At 42.4% G+C, this 20,535-nt stretch overlaps 1 non-coding gene and 1 pseudogene across 1 annotated transcript; both read right to left on the minus strand.

Moving 5' to 3' along the window:
* Positions 1 to 20,535, minus strand: part of LOC121572576 — a 246,485-nt pseudogene that overhangs the window by 111,769 nt on the left and 114,181 nt on the right.
* Positions 12,004 to 12,058, minus strand: LOC121573117. Its single transcript, XR_006001987.1, has one exon. It is a non-coding gene; the product is annotated as a U7 small nuclear RNA (small nuclear RNA).

Raw genomic sequence — 20,535 nt, forward strand, 5'->3', positions numbered from 1 at the left:
CCAAGCTTCCCTCTGCCTCGGAGACGTCCGAGATCCTGGTTAGGGAGGTTTTCAGGGTCCACGGTTTGCCCAGTGATATCGTTTCCGACCGTGGCCCTCAGTTTACCTCTGCTGTCTGGAAGTCCTTCTGTTTGGCCATTGGAGCTACAGTCAGTCTCACATCTGGTTTTCACCCCCAATCTAATGGTCAGGCGGAGAGAGCCAACCAGAAGATGGAATCCACGCTACGCTGCCTGGCCTCTTCCAACCCCACCTCCTGGGTCTCTCAGTTGCCTTGGGTTGAGTATGCCCACAATACTCTCCCTACATCTGCCACTGGGATGTCTCCCTTCCAGTGCCTGTATGGCTACCAACCTCCCCTTGTTCCCTTCTCAGGAGAAGGAGCTCTCAGTGCCTTCTGTTCAGGCCCATATTCGTGGTGCCACCGGACCTGGCATCGGGCCAGAAAGGCACTCCTTAGAGTTTCGGACCGGTATCAGCTCCAGGCGAATCGTCGCCGGATCCCCGCTCCCACCTATACCATCGGAGATAGGGTCTGGTTGGCCACACGGGATCTTCCTTTACGGACTGAGTCTAGGAAGTTGTTACCGAAGTTCATTGGTCCGTTTGTGGTGGAGAAGGTGATCAATCCGGTGGCAGTTCGACTCAAACTCCCGAGGACGCTCAGAGTCCATCCCACCTTTCATGTCTCCTGCCTCAAGCCTGTTTTCCTCAGTCCTCTGTTGCCTCCTCCGCCTCCTCCTCCTCCTCCTCGGATGATCGGAGGTGGTCCTGCCTACACGGTGCGACGCATCATGGATTCCAGACGGCGGGGCCGGGGTTTCCAGTATCTCGTGGACTGGGAGGGGTATGGTCCTGAAGAGAGGAGTTGGATTCCGCGGCGACAGATCCTAGATGCTGACCTCATCCGTGACTTCTACCGCCTCCATCCTGGCGCTCCGGGGAGTCCGCCCGGTGGCGTTCGTCCGGAGGGGGGTACTGTAACGATCCCGGCAGTCTGAGTCGGGTCCTGTCTGTGGACTAGTTTTTCTGCTCGTGATCTCCAGTTTCCCGAGGGTTCTGGAACGCTCCGGGGAGCTCTCTTGATTTCCGCACCTGCATCCCATCAGCAATCTGCACACCTGGTCCTGATCATCACCCTTCTTAGGCTCTGGCCTAACATCCATTCCCTGCCGGATCGTTAGCCATGAACAGTAGGTTTACCAGAGTATCAGTCGTAGAGCTTCTAGCGTTAGTTTTGTTGTTTTGCACCTTGTTGATTTATTGTTTACTTACCTCCGTTTTGTTCCATCTGCAGTCACTCGTCCGGAACCTTCATCCAACCTCTGCCTGGTGGTCGGCGGCTGCCGAGCCATGATTGAATCCACCACTGCACCCCCAACAACTAATCAACGCCGCCCGCTCTGTTCCCTGGATTATTCAGCATCACTCTTGAACTTGTAAATAAACACTCACCTTCGTTTCAACTTACCTTGTCCTGGTCTGCTTCTGGGTTCTGGCTTTGTAACTCGTGACAACCACTTCTAGCAGCATCTGGTCTTCCATCCAGAGACCAACCCTGCTTACCTTCAGAGGCAAGCCAGCAGTGGGATGCAGAGTGGTATGCTGCTAGCATAGATAATTACAGCTGCTTAACCAAGTGAGACCTTGGCTTTATGGAACTGGATCGGCTTCACACATTTGACTTAACTACTTCTGTGTAGTTTAGTTGTAATAAAAAGGGATTGTCATGGTTTGAATTATGATATATTTGTCACACACTGTATATTTGTCATATACAGCTGTGTAAAAAATGTAAAAAATGGGCATACACAGACAGTTCTATAGAGGGAATATGATTTAATATATCTTTGGAAAGGTCGCATTGTCCTCTTTAAGTTATGCTGTGTTTTCTTAGATAGTATATTCATGCACACTCACCCTCACTCTCACCGTCACACCCAACCTCACACTCATCATCAATAGAAATCCAGTCTTTTTTCCCTCATGATATGTAAAATAAAGCCCCCCATCCCAGCACTTTGATTCTTGATCATGATTCCAAGTCGAAAATTGGATTTAAAAGACCAAGGCTGCCCTACTACTGATTAGGCCTCTGGTCAGGACTGACTCTGGTTGGGAAATCAGACCCACTAGCCAGTATCTCAGATCTCAGAGAGAGAGAGAGAGAGAGAGAGAGAGAGAGAGAGAGAGAGAGAGAGAGAGAGAGAGAGAGAGAGGGGACCGGAGTCTACGCAGACCAGTGCACCATAGCCAATCAGAGCTACAGTAGGCCTTTATGTAAACAAGCCATTTGCCACACAGGCCTGCCATCATTCAAGTTGAACTGGACTGTGTGTTTACAGGCAGTTGCAAAAGCGCTTCTTTAGATCATTAGAACGCATTCGCCAAAAAATACACCTGAATGGATTTATACAAATATGTCAATACCACGGGAGTCCTCTTACATTTGGGAACTTTATAGTCCAATTGATCAAACAACCATGAAAGGTAGGCTCTCTCTCCCTCAGTTATGCACATCAACAACAACACGATCAACAACTAATGCTAGCCAGAGCAAGATGAGCTAAAATCTAAGGAAGGAACATTAGATAACCCCTCTCAAACTTTTTCTGCTAGTTGGCTGTCAAAAATTGCTCTGATAAATGATGGGGAATTGTAGCCTACTCCTCCTTCTGCAGCTTGCCTTGTCCCAACCAAGGACCAAAGCTAACTGGCTAAAGTTGGCTAGCTTGCTAGCTAGATCATTCCAGACACAAATGAGAGAACACCTCACTGCCCATTTTACTCGCCCAAGCAGAGCTGGTTAGGCTGTTTACATGTTATCTAGAGCGTTCGTGACTACTTTTATTGCCTATGTTTACTGACACCGGGTCATATTCAGCAAATGTTGCACGTTCATAAATTAATCAGTTATTCTGCGCACTTGCACACAGACGAGAGTGCTCTGAAATTTGAGTAGATAGTCAGAGTGAATTTGCGAACGCAAAATATATGTTAACTGTATAACACAGTCTTGCAACGCCAGGGTTGTGGGTTCGATTCCAACGGGGGGCCAGTATGAAAATGTATGCACTCACTAACTGTAACTCGCTCTGGATAAGCGCGTCTGCTAAATGACAAAAATGTAATGTAAATGTTCAAGTTGTTCTAGCTAACCAAATGACACCTGCATCTCCAGCTGTGTATCTTCTTCTTCTTCAGTGGGGTTTATCGGCAGTTGGCATCCAACGTTATGGTGCATTACCGCCACCTACTGTACTGGAGTGTGGGCCAGAGACACGGAGAAACTAAATCCTACCTGCCAGCCCTGTTTCTCTTAAAAAAGATAACAGAATATTTGAGACTATATCTAATGACGTTCTGCTCAATATACTCTTTAAACTAATTTCCTGTATTCCCTTCTCCCTCATACTAGATCTCATCCTCTCTCTTTCCCTCTGATACTGCCCACACTGTAGCAATACATGCTCCATGGTCTCTGTTTTCTGACAATAATCACACTTTCCTGTTGGATGCTCTCCTATCACATTTAATGTCTTATTCAACTGTCTGTGTCCCACCCTTAATCTTGTAAAAATAGCCTCCTCTCTTCTGTCCCTTCCTGCCGTCCTCCCCTCCCCGACTTTCCTCTGTACTTGAAATAAATGCCTTCCCTTATTATCTCTATTCCACTGCTCCTGCCATCTCTGCACCATCACTGTATATATAAATATTTTTGCCTCTGCCTTGCTCATTGAAACTTCAATATCAACATCCCCACTACTAAGTGCTTGTTTAGCCTGTTCATCTACTGCCTCGTTCCCCTCCACCCCCACATGGGCTGGGACCCAAGTAAATATGATCTGAATATCCATCTGTTTAATCCTGCCATGGGTTTGTAGCACCTTATAAAGCAGGTCTTGTCTGCTACGTGAGCTAAAGGACTGGAGACTCATTAACACTGCACATGACGTCCTCCACCCACTGCAAGGCCAACAGTATGGCCATCAGCTCCGCCATATATACAGCCAGATGATCTGTAATACGTTTCCTGACTTCCACCCCACATTCCTGCACTACAAATGCTGACCCAGTACATCCGTCCTTGGATCTTTTGAACCATCTGTGTAAATGGCCACAAAATCCTGATACACAGTTTCCAGACGTCTCTTAAAGAAATCAGCTGGATCAACACCCTCCCTATCTTTCTGTAGTCTCTCCAACACTTCTAGATCAACTACTGGAGGCAAGAGTAGCCATGGTGGATTTACAGGAATAACTACCGGTGGACTAAACTTTTAGCTGTGTATAGCCACCGAAAAAAGATATCAGGGAGAAAAAAAAGTAAGTCACTCACCCACTCCACCAATGGCATGAAATGACATTAGCTAACATTAGGCTCTGTGTTTTTAGCTTGCTACATAAATAGATACGTTAGCCTATTAGACACGTTATGACTGCCTTATGATCATTGCCTTTGGTAGTTTGATTGTATTGACATTCCCAGCCTTAGTTACATTTGTATGTTTTTGTCCAAAATATTGAGTGATTGAAACTGAAACAGTGCATCCTGAATGGAGGCAGCAAACAATGTACCAGGCCAGCTGTGATTTACAACCAGATAGCAATATTTTTGGGACTACCAAGAATTATATTAATCATGCATTATCATTTATCATTTATCGCCCTCCAGGTTCCCTTGGAGAGTTCATCAATGAGCTTGACGCCTTGATAAGTTCCTTTCCTGAGGATGGCTCACCCCTCACATTTCTGGATGACTTTAACCTCCCTACGTCTGCCTTTGACTAATTTCTCTCTGCCTCCTTCTTTCCACTCCTTTCCTCTTTTGACCTCACCCTCTCACCGTCCCCCCCTACTCACAAGGCAGGCAATACGCTTGACCTCATCTTTACTAGATACTGTTCTTCTACTAATCTCACTGGAACTCCCCTCCAAGTCTCCGACCACTACTTTGTATCCTTTTCTCTCTCGCTCTCCTCCAACACTACTCATTCTGCCCCTACTCAGATGGTAATGTGCCATCGCAACCTTCGCTCTCTCTCTCCCGCTATTCTATCCTCTTCCAACCTAGCATCTATTCCCTCTGCTAAATCCTTCTCCCTCCGATCTCCTGATTCTGCCTCCTCAACCCTCCTCTCCTCCCTTTCTGCATCTTTTGACTCGGTCCTCCCCTCCTGCTCCGTGGCTTGACGACTCATTGCGAGCTCACAGAACAGGGCTCTGGGCAGCCGAGTGGAAATGGAGGAAAACTAGACTCCCTGCGGACCTGTCATCTTTTCATTCCCTCCTCTCTACATTTTCTTCCTCTGTTTCTGCTGCTAAAGCCACTTTCTACCACTCTAAATTTCAAGCCTCTGCCTCTAACCCTAGGAAGCGCTTTGCCACCTTCTCCTCCCTGCTGAATCCTCCTCCCCCTCCCTCCTCCCTCTCTGTGGATGACTTCGTCAACCATTTTGAAAAGAAGGTTAACGACATCCGATCTTCATTTATTAAGTCAAATGACACCGCTGGACTGCTCACACTGCCCTTCCCTATGCTTTGACTTCTTTCTCCCCTCTCTCTCCAGATGAAATCTTGCGACTTGTGATGGCCGGCCCTCTCTGAGTTGAGCATCTCCGGCGCTGCTCACTCTTGGATTGCGTCCTACCTGACAGGACGCTCCTACCAGGTGGCGTGGCGAGAATCTGTCTCCGCACCACGTGCTCTCACCACTGGTGTCCCCCAGGGCTCAGTTCTAGACAATCTCCTATTCTCTCAATACACCAAGTCACTTGGCTCTGTCATATCCTCACATGGTCTCTCCTATCATTGCTACGCAGACGACACACAATTCATTTTCTCCTTTCCCCTTCTGATAACCAGGTGGTGAATTGCATCTCTGCATGTCTGGCAGACATATCAGTGTGGATGTCGGATCACCACATCAAGCAGAACCTCGGCAAGACGGAGCTGCTCTTCCTCCCGGGGAAGGATTGCCCGCTCAATGATCTCGCCATCACGGTTGACAACTCCATTGTGTCCTCCTCCCAGAGTGCAAAGAACCTTGACGTGACCCTGGACAACACCCTGTCGTTCTCCGCTAACATCAAAGCGGTGACCCGATCCTGCAGGTTCATGCTCTACAACATTCGCAGAGTACGACCCAACCTTACGCAGAAAGCGGCACAGGTCCTAATCCAGGCACTTGTCATCTCCCGTCTGGATTACTGCAACTCGCTGTTGGCTGGGCTCCCTGCCAGTGCCATTAAACTCCTACAACTTATCCAGAACGCTGCAGCTCGTCTGGTGTTCAACCTTTCCAAGTTCTCTCATGTCACCCCGCTCCTCCACACACTCCACTGGCTTCCAGTTGAAGTTCGCATCTACTACAAAACCATGGTGCTTGCCTACGGAGCTGTGAGGGGAATGGCACCTCCTTACCTTCAGGCTCTGATCAGACCCTACACCCAAACGAGAGCACTATGTTCATCCACCTCTGGCATGCTAGCCCCCCTACCTCTACGGAACCACAGTTCCCGCTCAGCCCAGTCAAAGTTATTCGCTGCTCTGGCACCCCAATGGTGGAACAAGCTCCCCCACGACGCCAGGACAGCGGAGTCACTGACCACCTTCCGGAGACACTTGAAACCCTACCTCTTTAAGGAATACCTGGAATAGTCTAACAGTAATCTTTCTACACCTCCCCTCCCCCAGTGGTGGTTGTCCCACTGGCTATCCTAAGTTGAATGCACCAATTTGTAATTCGCTCTGCTAAATGACTTAAATGTAAATGTAAATGCATTGAACTGCATCCATCTATTCTGCCATAGTGTACGGCATGGAACGTTGAGTCAAATGTAACCTATTTTTAAAACCTCTTATATAGTTGGTTTTGTAGCATAAACTGGACATTTGATATTTTTTTAATGATATTAGGATTGTCTGTTTCATATCTGTAAAGTAGTTCAAACTCTGTCAGTTCCACTTAAAGTGCTTTGAGTACTTGAAAAAGCACTCTCATGAACTCATGATATGTTGATTGCGCAAATAATATGATATGTATGTTGTCCATATTAGTACAGCCTCAGTCTCAATAGGACTTCTAGTCATTTATTCAATTCAATTATTAGTTTAGCCGAATATAGTTTGGATAAATTATTTAGGGTGATCCTTTTGATGCATCATATTTAGGTGGTGTTATTGCTGGTTCTACCTGTGGGGTCAGAGTTGCTCCAGTTCTGGCTCGCAATCCCTTCATCCAGACTGGTTCTCCTCAAGGTCTCATCAGTCTCCTATTAGAGAGAAATGTAAAAGTATTAATCATCACGGTAGAGCTCTCAGACTGATTATCACCTCCACAATTCTCCCCTCATATCTCATATTAATCGAATTACCAAAGTGGTCCAACTCGTTAGTGTTTCATTAGAGCTAACTTTGGCTGTCAGCACCAACAGATGCTGTACTTACCATATACCGGGAAGTTGCAAGGGGGATCCACAACAAACCATCATATACTGTATAAGGAGCCCGTATTAGGACAGCCTCAGCAGGCCTGCTGAGATTGAAAGAAGTCATACTAAGACTGAGGCTGTCCTAATGTGGACACCATACATGTATCATATTATTCGCTCAACCATCGTATCATGATATGAACTCATTTAATTTAGCAAATACATGTGTAACAAAATCCCAAATGTGAGGAGTAACCTGGCCAGAGACCTGAATAATTGTGTTAGCTACCGCAAGCTAATGCCTAGGCTTTAGCTCAATGAGATAACACAGTGGTGCAGGCGACCCAAGTTCGAAACCTGGATGGTAGCATTGGCACAACTTTCCAGTCAATGGACAGAATGGGCAGCATTAACTTCGTTTTTTATGAGAACTACAGGCCAAGTCCTTAGGCTCTACTTAGCTCTTCTCTGCACCAGTGGGCTGATGTAACAAGTCATTTTGGGGGAGCATTAGAGCTCTATTTGCAAAATGTGTTTGTTTGTTCTTATTATTTTTTTTACAAATTACTCCACTCTCCACAAAGGGCCTGTAGACTAATGGTAATTGCTGAAGCCCTGCTGGCATGGGTGCATCTTGTTCATTTGCTCCTATTGATTAAAACTGTGTGCAAGGCACTGCAAGGAGCTAGATCAAGAACCCCGCTCCCCCCCTCCCTCACGACAATTAGTATCATCCAGCGCAGAGGTGTCTGCCAATTCTCATGCTGGGGGAGACTAAACACAGATCATTACAGGGGAGGGCAACAAGTCAGATCACTCTGGAAAGTCGGAAGAGTATTGATAATTGAGTGTGTGGCAAATGTTGCTGATGTGTCTTAGAGGTTACAATTGGAGTGCTTCCCGCCAGATGCAAAAAGTCAAACAAATGATCTTGCCCCATTATCGGTGAATTATAGATCGGTGTCAGGATGTTGTTCAATGTGGGATCAGACATCATGAATGGATAATTTAAAATATGCACCGGAGTTACATGTTTAGCTCACAGTTACCAAATGAAACTAAGGTGAAAACACACAGCCAATCAAAATAAAACAAAAGTTGGGATTTTTAGCTAGGTAACACTTGCTTATCTGCCATTTTTGACACTGAAGTGTCATGTGTGGAGTTCACCCAGCTCCATTTCCTAAATAGAGAGCCATTTATCATTCTGGGGGCATGTTATGGATCTTCAACAATTTCAACTGTTATTAGCAATCATATTGATTTGTTATCAATACAACACCAGAACGAAATTTCCTAGTCCCATAACAGCACACTTTACAGTATTTACCTTTGGTGATGTTTCCCCTAGGTACACATCGAGGATCAGCTTCCCCTCACCTATTCCACACCGTAGTCTTAAATGCTAAACTGACCCGAGATCAGTGTCTAGGGGCAACTTCACCCTACTCCATTTTTTACCTCTTTACTCCATTTACCTCTTTCTCTTTCACCTGGCCCTGCTTGACTCCGCTGCGTTCGTTGGTCATTTGCTCGTCTCCGGCCTTGACCAGAGTGAGGTAGTAGCCACTGCCAAAGTATTTCTTCAGGAACAGGGAGGAGCCGTAACAACACATCTTGCCGTGAGAGATAATGGCAATGCGGTCTCCCAAGATGTCCGCCTCATCCATGTGATGAGTGGAGAGGATGATTGTGCGACCTGCGGGAGAGAGATGGAGCCAACAAAACTATTGATTTCACTCAATGGGCCCAATTTGGAGTGTAGGTGGACTGTGTATGTGTGTGAGACAGAAAAAAATAAAGAGAAAGTAAGAGTGAGTTTGTGTGCATTTGTGTGTGTGTGCAGAAATAAACAGAAAAAGAAAGAAAGCGTGAGAGTTTGTGTGTATGTATATGAGTCAGTGCTCTGGGACTAGTTTGTTTGTTCTGTCAACCATCTTGAGAAATAAATTAATTGGACCAAAAAATTATAATAAATGTAGTCTTTGAACAGAGCCAAGTCTGCAATCTGTTTCCATATTGTGTTGTTGTGCTTATTTCCTCATTGTACACCCCTCTGTGTTTGCAAGTTATAGTCGGCTGTAGTTGTCTTCGAAGCAACGAGATTGTGTGTGGGTTGGAATCTGGAACAAAGGACAAATTCTGAAATACCAGTCTTCCTTCCAAATCAAGTTAGAAACAACAACAGCTACATATACTTCAGCCTAAATAGAATACAATATAACCACCATAAAATTATTCATAGACCCAACATAAAATGTTGCATAGACTACCATTCCTTTGTTGTGTTTCCAAACATTTTTAAAGTTACAATTTTTGTCAGCAGAAGTTATTTGAGAGAAAATAAATCATAAGTTGATTCACAACCACAGAGAATCTATTTGACACCGGCGCTTGCTTATTCACAGGGGGAGTGGAGGGTGATCATGCACCCTGAACTAACACATACTAATTAGCACATTCCCAGTCAATCAGGAAGTAGACATGAGATCTGTGATGAAGTCACAGCATGGTCATCTAGCTGGATGTCGTTAGGTCACAGCGTGAATTGTGGCAGAATTAAAATGTGTCTCAGCTATTTTTGATTTTGCCACATTTCAAAACAGAATCAAAACCCTGAAATGCAAAGAAGTTTAGGATTGAAAGATTAGCTTTGAAGTGGCTTTATTGAAGGGTACCAGGATATTTTCATTTTAAGAAGAAAAAATGACGTTACAGGCTACATACAGCAATACTGCTAAACTGATGTGAAATTAGAAGAGAACACTGCATGCAACCATTGTGTAAAACAACAGTGGGAAAACTAGCAACCCCTATGTTACAAGATACTGACGAGTAAAAGTAAGATGTACAGCGTGGTGTCTTGTGGTATTGAACATTTTATCTGCATAATATTGGCAATGATAATGAAGTCCTTCACCAGGATAATTAATTATATCCCAGCTGAAACAGCCACAAGTAGAGGTGCATTGTACAGTCGGACATACAGTTCCATGATATGATGCATATTTTCTCTTGATTAGCTGACCGGCTGGATTTTTAGGGTATTTTTTTGGGTAAGATTTGCTGTCATTAATAGGAAAGGTCAGGGTTATCTGCTGAGCGTGGCGTTTTCTCCCTCTGAGCTAGTTCAATTTGTATCCCCACAGGTGGCATTATCCCCGGGATAAGGACACACACAGAGGTCGTTAACCATAGCCTCACGCAGCACTATGCTCTTTCATTTGGAGAACCCGAGAACCTAACCGCTTTTCCTCCCATCCCTTGTGCCCGCTCACCCTCTGAGCTTCTAAATTTGTCTCTGCCACAGAGTTATGCCACAGAGTTTTTGCTGTGTTATGCTAAGCTCTTTTGACACTATATATCTACTGTATACATTATCTAATATATCTACTGCTGTACATATTCTTAGTATATCTTCTGTAAATTCATCCAGTGTACATATATATAGATTGCATTTGGATTACTGTTACAGTGCTTTTTGGGTTGTTAATTGGATTTGTTCTGAGGTTTCTTGATTTCTTTGTAAAAATTATGTGTTACAATAATTTATTTTATTTTTGTACTTTTTTGACATTTTACTGCATTGTTAGGAGCTAGTAACAAACATTTTGCTGCACCTGCTACAACATCTGCCACAACTGTGTACGCAACCAGTAAACTTTGATTTGATTTGATTTGAACCTTTCCTACCATGGCCAAGATGCCCATTGAGTATCTTTCTAAAATCATATGACTCTGAACACATTGAAACAAGCAGATCAATACACATGGAAAGAGGATGTTACAAACGTCAAAATGTAAACGTTAGTGGAGCCAAATTATTAGTTTTGGAGGTAGCATTGTGTTTGCTAGCAAAGAGCGATGCAGTAGCTAACTAACTGTAAATAAGTTACTTGTTTCTCACCACAGTTAACTGGCTAAAGTTATTCACAGTTAGTCAGTAACTACACTATTTTGCTATCTAGCGTAATGCTGTCATAAAACAATACCTCCAGACTGATGATGTGAGGTGGCTCCAGTTGTGTTTACATTTTACCAATTGTGACGGAATGCACTTTCCATGCGAATGAAATGTATGGAAAAGTGCTGATCTTTGAAGGGGGAGATGAGGAGATTGGGAGGAGTGTGGCAGAAACCCACATAAAAAAATACTATATGCTATGGTATAAATACTATAGTATTCACTGTAGTGTTTTTGCAAACTTTCTGTAATATTCCCTCGTGTTTTTGCGGACGCAAGTTTGCAAAAACACTAGAGTGAATACTTCAGAATTAATTAGGGTTAAGTGCCTTGCTTAAGGGCACATCAACAGATTTTTCATCTAGTTGGCTCGGGGATTAGAACCAGCAACCTTTCGGTTACTGGCACAACGCTCTTACCCACTAAGCTACCTGCCGTTAACTATTGTATAAATACTGTAGTAAAAGAAACCGTAGTATATTCTATAGTAATTACTATAGTGTTTTGCAGATTGTAGTATACTGGAGTATTTACTGTAGTGTTTTTGCGGACATTACTGTAGTATTTACTATAGGGTTTTTGTTTTATTATTTTTGACATAGAGTTGGAGGCTTTTTCCTTGAGGAAACCTACTGGAGAAATACTAAAAGAGCTAATTTTCCATAACCTGTAGGTAGGTAGGACTGAGGTCTAAATGGATAGTTCAGAGCTTCTTCTCTTTTCTATAACCTGTAGGGTACACGATATATGGTCTATATTTGGCATGTACAGTAAGTTTCTCACTTATGGGTGGCACAAATTGGGATATAGGGGAGGGGAATGGGCAGGTTATATGCTAATTAAATACTGTAGTATTTACTATAGTAAAACAAGTGTAGTGTTTTTGCAGACATTACTGTAGTATTTACTACAGTGTTTTTTTGCAGTTACTATAGTATTCTACAGTATACCACAACATTCTATAGTAAGTACTACATATGTGTAGCATAGTATTCTGTAGTATTTACTATAGTATTCTACAGTATACTACAGAATTCTATAGTAAGTACTGTAGTATTTTTTCATGTGGGTAGTCCCTGTTGATTTATTTAAGGGATTGCATTGGTTTACAGGGAGAAATAATAAAAACACACTGCATGATGGGAGGTGGGAGTAAAATAAATGTGTTTGTTTGGTGAGCAGTCCACAAAAGTATACTGATTGATGGTGTGTTGTGGTGCATTACAGAATAAAGTGATAGATCAAAATAGTGGGAAATGCAGGTAAATCTCCTGTGCTGTGACTGCATACAACATAGTGCTGGAGATCTAAAATCTTGATTTCCTTGTAGGCCTACATCTAATGGAGGGATGTAGACTTTCATACACTTTAACAGCAGCAAGATATTGTTCATTGACAAGCGAATTGAGGTGTGCATACTTAGGCTGAAGTAAGCACATAGTACTGCTTTGCTGAGGCTGGACCCTAATTTAAAGAATCAATATTCTGAACATTTTCACTCCTCTTCAGACATCACCCATCACCTAGTCATCTAAACTCTAAACCAGTCAATCGTCACCCCTCCTCCTCAACCCTCATCTAGTCAAGTCCAAACAAGGGGAAGGGTGAAGTCTGAGGAGAAGGAATGACAATGTTCCTAATATGTATTCCGTCCTAACTAGATCAATAATGTGGACACTTTTTATACCTGAACTTTACCTGTTTCACTAAATGAGAAACTGATAACTTGCCTGAAGTGTTGCGTGTTAATACAGCTATCTTATTACTAAGCTACTAACTAAGACTGACATTCACCACACTTCTCAATTAGAAAGCCAATTCTATGTTCTATCTACAGTTACAAGTAAGGCTACTTCAAAGCAACTATGTGAAAGTCGTCAGTTACTCGCTATCAATATCACTGAGACTGACCAATGGGAACCTTTGCGAATAAGATACAATTTCCTAGTAAAACAATTAGCATAACAATCGCATATAGGTCCTTATCAATAAAATACTTTGAACAATCAAGAATTAAGGGCTGAAACCTGTAACTTAACCAAAAGTCTGAGTTACTCAAGCTTATCTTAAGTTTCAGCCCTAAGCACTTCCCTTTTTCAGAGGATAATATAAACTGTTTAAGGGTTTTATCAGAAAGACAAACAACAAAAGTATAACAGAACCAATAGTAGTTCAAACAACCCGAAACGTGGACATTCTCTGCACACTTTGTCTAGAAACAGCAAACCAATTAGCCAAGGAAGTTAAAAATGCAATATATCACCTTGGTTTGGTTTCAAACAAATACACTCTCAATGCAATTTGTTCCAGTGACCAACTTTAGCACCATTATCAACATTGTGGTGCCAATAAGACCTGATACAGTATGACTCACTTAACTATTATGGATGTGAATGTTCTCATTAAATGAGAGTTATCTCAAGCTCTGAATCGGACTTGATTAGAACACTGCTAATGACGTAACGAGGACGAAATGCCACTCAATGCACATTAAACACTTAGACATCTGTAGGAAATGTGTTATTATAATGTCCACGTCTTGCCTTTCAGTCATTGTCTAGCCTGGGCAAACAGAGAAAGTGCGGGCTAGAAAGTGACAAGCAATTTAAAATGTAAACAATTAACGAGCGTGTTAACTGTGTTATCGAATTGGATGCGTCTCAGATGCATTATTATCGCTGTCATCTAGTGATCACTATCAGTCTACATGACAATACTGTGAAGACAGCTATGTCATTGCCACATAAGCAAAAGCATCTCAGAAAAAAGGGTCATTAAAACGAAATAAATTAAGTGCTAATTGAACTAGAGCGTTCATTAAAACCATGTGAGACCCAAGCATAGATCCAAATGTTTAAAAAATGTTATTACCCTTCAGAAATACTTGTAATAGGCCTCTGATTATGAAAAAATCAGTATGTAGAATTTCACGTTTATAGAACAATTTTCTGGAAATGTTGCAAAAATGCCACATTGCGCTTCAATGGTATGAACATGTTGTGATAAGAAAACGGTCCCAAAAAAATAAATAATAATAAACACAAAAAAAAATCACATCAAAATGGATCAAAAGCATTGATATGTGATGGAAAGTGTTGTGTAATGATACACTATATATAAAGAAGTATGAGGACACCCCTTCAAATTAGTGGATTCGGCTATTTCAGCCACACCCGTTGCTGACAGGTGTATAAAATCGAGCACACAGCCATGCAATCTCCATAGACAAACACTGGCCGTAGAATGGTCTTACTGAAGAGCTCAGTAACTTCGAACATGGCACAGTCATAGGATGCCACCTTTCCAACAAGTCAGTTCGTCAAATTTCTGCCCTGCTAGAGCTGCCCCGGTCAACTGTAAGTGCTGTTATTGTGAAGTGGAAACATCTAGGAGCAACAACGGCTCAGCCGTGAGGTGGTAGGCCACACAAGCTCACAGAACGGGACCGGCGAGTGCTGAAGCGTGTAATGCGTAAAAATCGTCTGTCCTCGGTTGCAACACTCAATGCCAAGTTCCAAACTGACTCTAGAAGCAACATCAGTACAATAACTGTTTGTCGGGATCTTCATGAAATGGGTTTCCATGGCAGAGCAGCCGCACACAAGCCTAAGATCACTATGCGCAATGCCAAGCGTCGGCTGGAGTGGTGTAAAGCTCGCCGCCATTGGACTCTGGAGCAGTGGAAACACATTATCTGGAGTGATGAATCACGCTTCACCATCTGGCAGTCAGACGGACGAATCTGGGTTTGACGGATGCCAGGAGAACGCTACCTGCCCGAATGCATAGTGCCAACTATAAAGTTTGGTGGAGGAGGAATAATGGTCTGGGGCTGTTTTTCATGGTTCGGACTAGGCCCCTTATTTCCAGTGAAGGGAGATCTTAACGCTACAGCATACAATGACATTCTAGACCATTCTGTCTAGAATGTCATTGTATTCCAACTTGACTGGTCTGCACAGAGCCCTGACCTCAACCCGATCGAACACCTTTGGGATAAATTGGAACGCCGACTGTGAGCCTGGCCTAATCGCCCAACATCAGTAACCGACCTCACTAAAGCTCTTGTGGCTGAATGGAAGTAAGTCCCCACAGCAATGTTCCAACATCTAGTGGAAAGCCTTCCCAGAAGAGTGGAGGCTGTTATAGCAGGAAAGGGAGACCAACTCCATATTAATGCCCATGATTTTGGAATGAGATGTTCGACGAGCAGGTGTCCACATACCTTTGGTCATGTAGTGTATGTACATCTGAAATGAAGTAACACTTTGTCTGAAATTACAAAAGTGTATAAACTTGACCAATCCAAAACATATATTTTTGAAAGCATCAACTATCTTTTTTTTGTATGGAGAACCTATAACTTACTTTTAGTAATATTTGTTTGTCCTTTCTGGCTAAACCTGGAGAGATAACCTCTTATCTTACTTTACCATAAAATGAATGGTCGTCAACGCAATATTCTGACCTCAATTATTTGTTTTACTATATTTAATGTTGTTCTTTTGATGGGTAGAGGGAACATCAAAATTACTCTTTAAGTATTTGGTTGTCCATATTTGCAGAATTTGGAAGGGAAACTATCTCTAACTTGTCTATCAATATATGAATGTGGCCCTATGCCTCAGTTTAGCGACCCTTTAATCCCATTGTTGCCTTTTTGCAACATGTACAAAACTACCTCTATCACAGGCTAGATGTTTGTTTCTCAATTCCTTTTTTTCTACAAAATCACTACATCTTACAGAAGACATAAAAATAATATTTCAAGTCATGTACTTGCATGAATGGCTTACAACATATGCTTGTGTAGGGGACCAGTATGGTCTCAGATGAGTGGACAGGTTTCTAATATTTCAGAGGCTACTGATGCCACAATAATCATACTGACACACAACAATACTACTAAGAGATACATCTGGGTCTAAGGAGATGCATCATGTTAGGTAATGTTTGACATGCTTTTACTTAGATCTGTACAGGATGCAATTTAGGAAATGTTGCATTTTTGGAACTGTGAGCCTCACAGGCCTCTACTTTGACTATATTATTTTTTTATACAAAATCGTGTCACTCGGGATGTTTATTTATTTTTTACATTGAAAAAAAATCCATTATTATTATTATTATTATTATTATTTTATTTTTTTTAACATTTTTTTTATTTATTGTTTTGGGAGTAGATCAGCTTTAATCTTGCAGATAGATTGTAACTTCCATCAATGTAATTGTCTGCATCACTTCCAATCCCCCATATGTTTTCATTTCTCGCAAATGACTTAGGTACTGATTAGGTGATCATCTGAACCAAATCTTATTTAATGAGGAAAAGTATAAAAACCACTGCTGTGGTCATCACTATCCTCTTGCAATGGGACCAGCTGGATGGCAAAAACAGTGCTAATAGTACCTCAAAAGTAATATTAATCAAAAAATAACTATTGACCATGCCAAAAGAGTTGAAAAGGAAAGTTATGAGTGAGGAAAAAAAGGGTTCAATTCTGGCTTTACTGGCAGAGGGATACAGTGAGCGTCAGGTTGCTTCCATCCTTAAAATGTCAAAGACGGCGGTTCATAAGAACAAGGTCAAGCAGCAGACATTGGGGACAACAAAGCTACAGACCGGCAGAGGGCGAAAACTACTCTCTACTGAACGGGATGACCGCCAACTCATTCGAATGTCACTCAACAACCGTAGGATGACATCTAGTGACCTACAAAAAGAATGGAAAACGGCAGCTGGGGTGAGGTGCATGGCGAGGACGGTTAGAAAAAAAGCTCCTAGGGGCAGGGCTGAAGTCGTGCAAAGCTAGAAAAAAGCCCTTCATTAATGAGAAGCAAAGAAAAGCCAGGCTGAGGTTTGCAAAAGACCACAAGGGTTGGACCGTAGAGGACTGGAGTAAGGTAATCTTCTCTGATGAGTCCAATTTTCAGCTTTGCCCAACACCTGGTCGTCTAATGGTTAGACGGAGACCTGGAGAGGCCTACAAGCCACAGTGTCTCGCACCCACTGTGAAATTTGGTGGAGGATCGGTGATGATCTGGGGGTGCTTCAGCAAGGCTGGAATCGGGCAGTTTTGTCTTTGTGAAGGACGCATGAATCAAGCCATGTACAAGGTTGTCCTGGAAGAAAACTTGCTTCCTTTTGCTCTGACATTGTTCCCCAACTCTGAGGATTGGTTTTTCCAGCAGGACAATGCCACACAGCCAGGTCAATCAAGGTGTGGATGGAGGACCACCAGATCAAGACCCTGCCCAATCTCCAGACCTGAACCCCATTGAAAACTTGGAAGATGGATGGTCACAAGCCATCAAACAAAGCCGAGCTGCTTGAATTTTTGCGCCAGGAGTGGCATGAAGTCACCCAACATCAATGTGAAAGACTGGTGGAGAGCATGCCAAGACGCATGAAAGCTGTGATTGAAAATCAGGGTTATTCCACCAAATATTGATTTCTGAACTGTTCCTAAGTTAAAACATTAGTATTGTGTTGTTTAAAAATGAACATAAACTTATTTTCTTCGAGGTCTGACAACACTGCATCTTTTTTGTTATTTTGACCAGTTGTCATTTTCTGCAAATAAATGCTCTAAATGACAATATTTTTATTTGGAATTTGGGAGAAATGTTGTCAGTAGTTTATAGAATAAAACAAAAATGTTAATTTCACCCAAACACATACCTATAAATAGTAAAACCAGAGAAACTTGTATTTTTGCAGTGGTCTCTTAATTTTTTCCAGAGCTGTATACATACATATAAATACATATACACACATATATATACACATATCCTTTTAAAAAATATATTTCCCTTTATTACTTTCCAACCCCACCACCCCTTCCCTAATTGGAGTAAACTAGTGAACAACAACATTAGGCCTCACTCAGGATGTTTTAGATGTATTTAACTCTGGGTATTCCTGTAAGCTGATGTACCTTGGTCCGTACCTGAGAAATGTGTTCAGAGATAAGACCCAGAATAAATACCTTAAGTCGACACTCCAAACAACATCATACATAGTCTATAGCCTTTGGAGCTCAACAGTGGTTTGGTATTTGATTTGATTTGTATTCGACCGACAGATCCCATACCTTTTTTGTACTTCAACAGTAGTTCCCATATCCCCCTCCGGGCGTACGGGTCCACCCCTGCTGTGGGTTCATCCAGGATTATGATGTTGGATCCTCCCACGAATGCGATGGCCACCGACAGTTTCCTCTGCATTCCCCCTGAGGATACAGTTTACGTATGGTCACTTTCTGCCCCCTTCAAAGGACACACTTTCTGCCCCCTTCAAAGGATACATTTTCTTCCCCCTTCAAAGGACACACTTCCTGCTCCCTTCAAAGGAAACACATCCCCTATTCCAAATCGACCCCTGACCCCTACACCCTAGCACCTGTGTGGATCTTAAAGCATTTGATAGGTATAGGGTAATAGGTACCTATAAGATAGGACTTCATGTGCCCTTCAGAGAACATACAGGCCCAATTCCAAATCGACCTCTGCAGGTTCTTTCCATTCCTTTAAATGAGAGTCTGATGTAGACCTGAAAACCAGGTGTGTAGACTTCCTAGCTAATCAATTACCTTATTGATCAATACAGGGAAGGAACGAGAACCCACAGACTGAAATTAAAACTAGAATTTACCAAAGGCCTGATCGATTTTGACATTTAAAAAGCATATATCGCTGTTCATTCTGATCAATTTCTTCCTTTACTGTGTTTGAGTGTTGGTCATGAAAACATTTACAGTTTATCCGTTTTTTCCTTTCATAAAGGTTAAGTTTTTGGTTGAAATCAAAACCACCAGGGTTCTTTCTCAATAAGGATAGGAAAATACTGTGTCATAGAATGGCTAGGTATGTAGCTAATGGTCCGTTTGACATTTTGTTACAGATAGAACAACAAGCACATGAAACAGATAAGTATAACATTTCTACTATTGATAGCTATAGTGTTTTTGCCAGTGTGAATATCACACCTTCCATGTATTGACATGTACAGAGCCCTTATAACAAGCCGATACACAAATGGTGAAGAAACCTTATTTTATTATAGACATCTCAGCAGTAGATATGAGATATTGTGCAATGCAATGGTCTGTACATGGTTATGAGGAATCCATATGTTTTGATGTAAGACTGTGCATGTGTATGTGCATGTATGTGTGCATGTGTCAGAGAGTCTGTGAGCATGTTTTATTGTCTTTTGTGCAGCGTCAAATGTATATATGACAGAAAGCTGCATAAGACGATGACACACAAGACAGGACACTCTGGGAGCTGTTGTGAATGTGTCCTGTGTTGTGGAAGTATCTGACAAGATGTACCTTGAAAGTCATATTTCAGTGATTTTGTTCACATGCAACCCATGACTGGAACCAATTTATCAAGGATATTTGTTGCTCCCCAGACAATGGATTATACACCTGAACACACATTCAGAGGTGCATTTCCACAGTCACACACACGCGCGCGCACACACAGGCACGTACATACACGCGGTTTGACAAGTGGTGGCTGGGGGAGAGAGCTACTTATTGAAAATTGAATAAAAGCTACATTTGTGCATGATTGTAATCCCACGATACATATAGATCCCAAGAACACAAATATTTGCACGCGCACACACACACCCACCTGACAGGTTCTTGGCAAGTTCCTTGCGTTTGTGCGGCAGCCCGACATCCTTGATCATCTGGTCCATCTCCGTTTCCACTTCATCACGGCTTCGTCCCTTTAATCTGGCGTAGAAGTATATGTGCTCCTCCACTGTAAGGCTAAGAATCAGAAATACAATTAAGAAACAATTATTTGATTTATCAACAGCAGAATGAATACCAAATACAAGTGTGAGGAATTAGGCACAGAATCGACACAAAATACACATTTTTTGTCCAATGTACAAAAAGTGGATCCAATATTTTCTGCATTTCCAGACTCAAGTGACTATAATAATTGAAAAAGTTTGATTATGTATGTTATTTCAGTGTACTTCAAGTTACACGGGATAGTCTCTCCTGAACTAGGCTTCAAATGAACTTGGACTCCTCTAACAAGATCTTAATTACCCAATTTTATATGGTCCTTCATGATTCATAGATGACTTATTAGCGCCTAATAAGCACCATC

This window comes from Coregonus clupeaformis, chromosome 8, assembly GCF_020615455.1.
Source record: "Coregonus clupeaformis isolate EN_2021a chromosome 8, ASM2061545v1, whole genome shotgun sequence".
NCBI classification, from domain to species: Eukaryota; Metazoa; Chordata; class Actinopteri; order Salmoniformes; family Salmonidae; genus Coregonus; species Coregonus clupeaformis.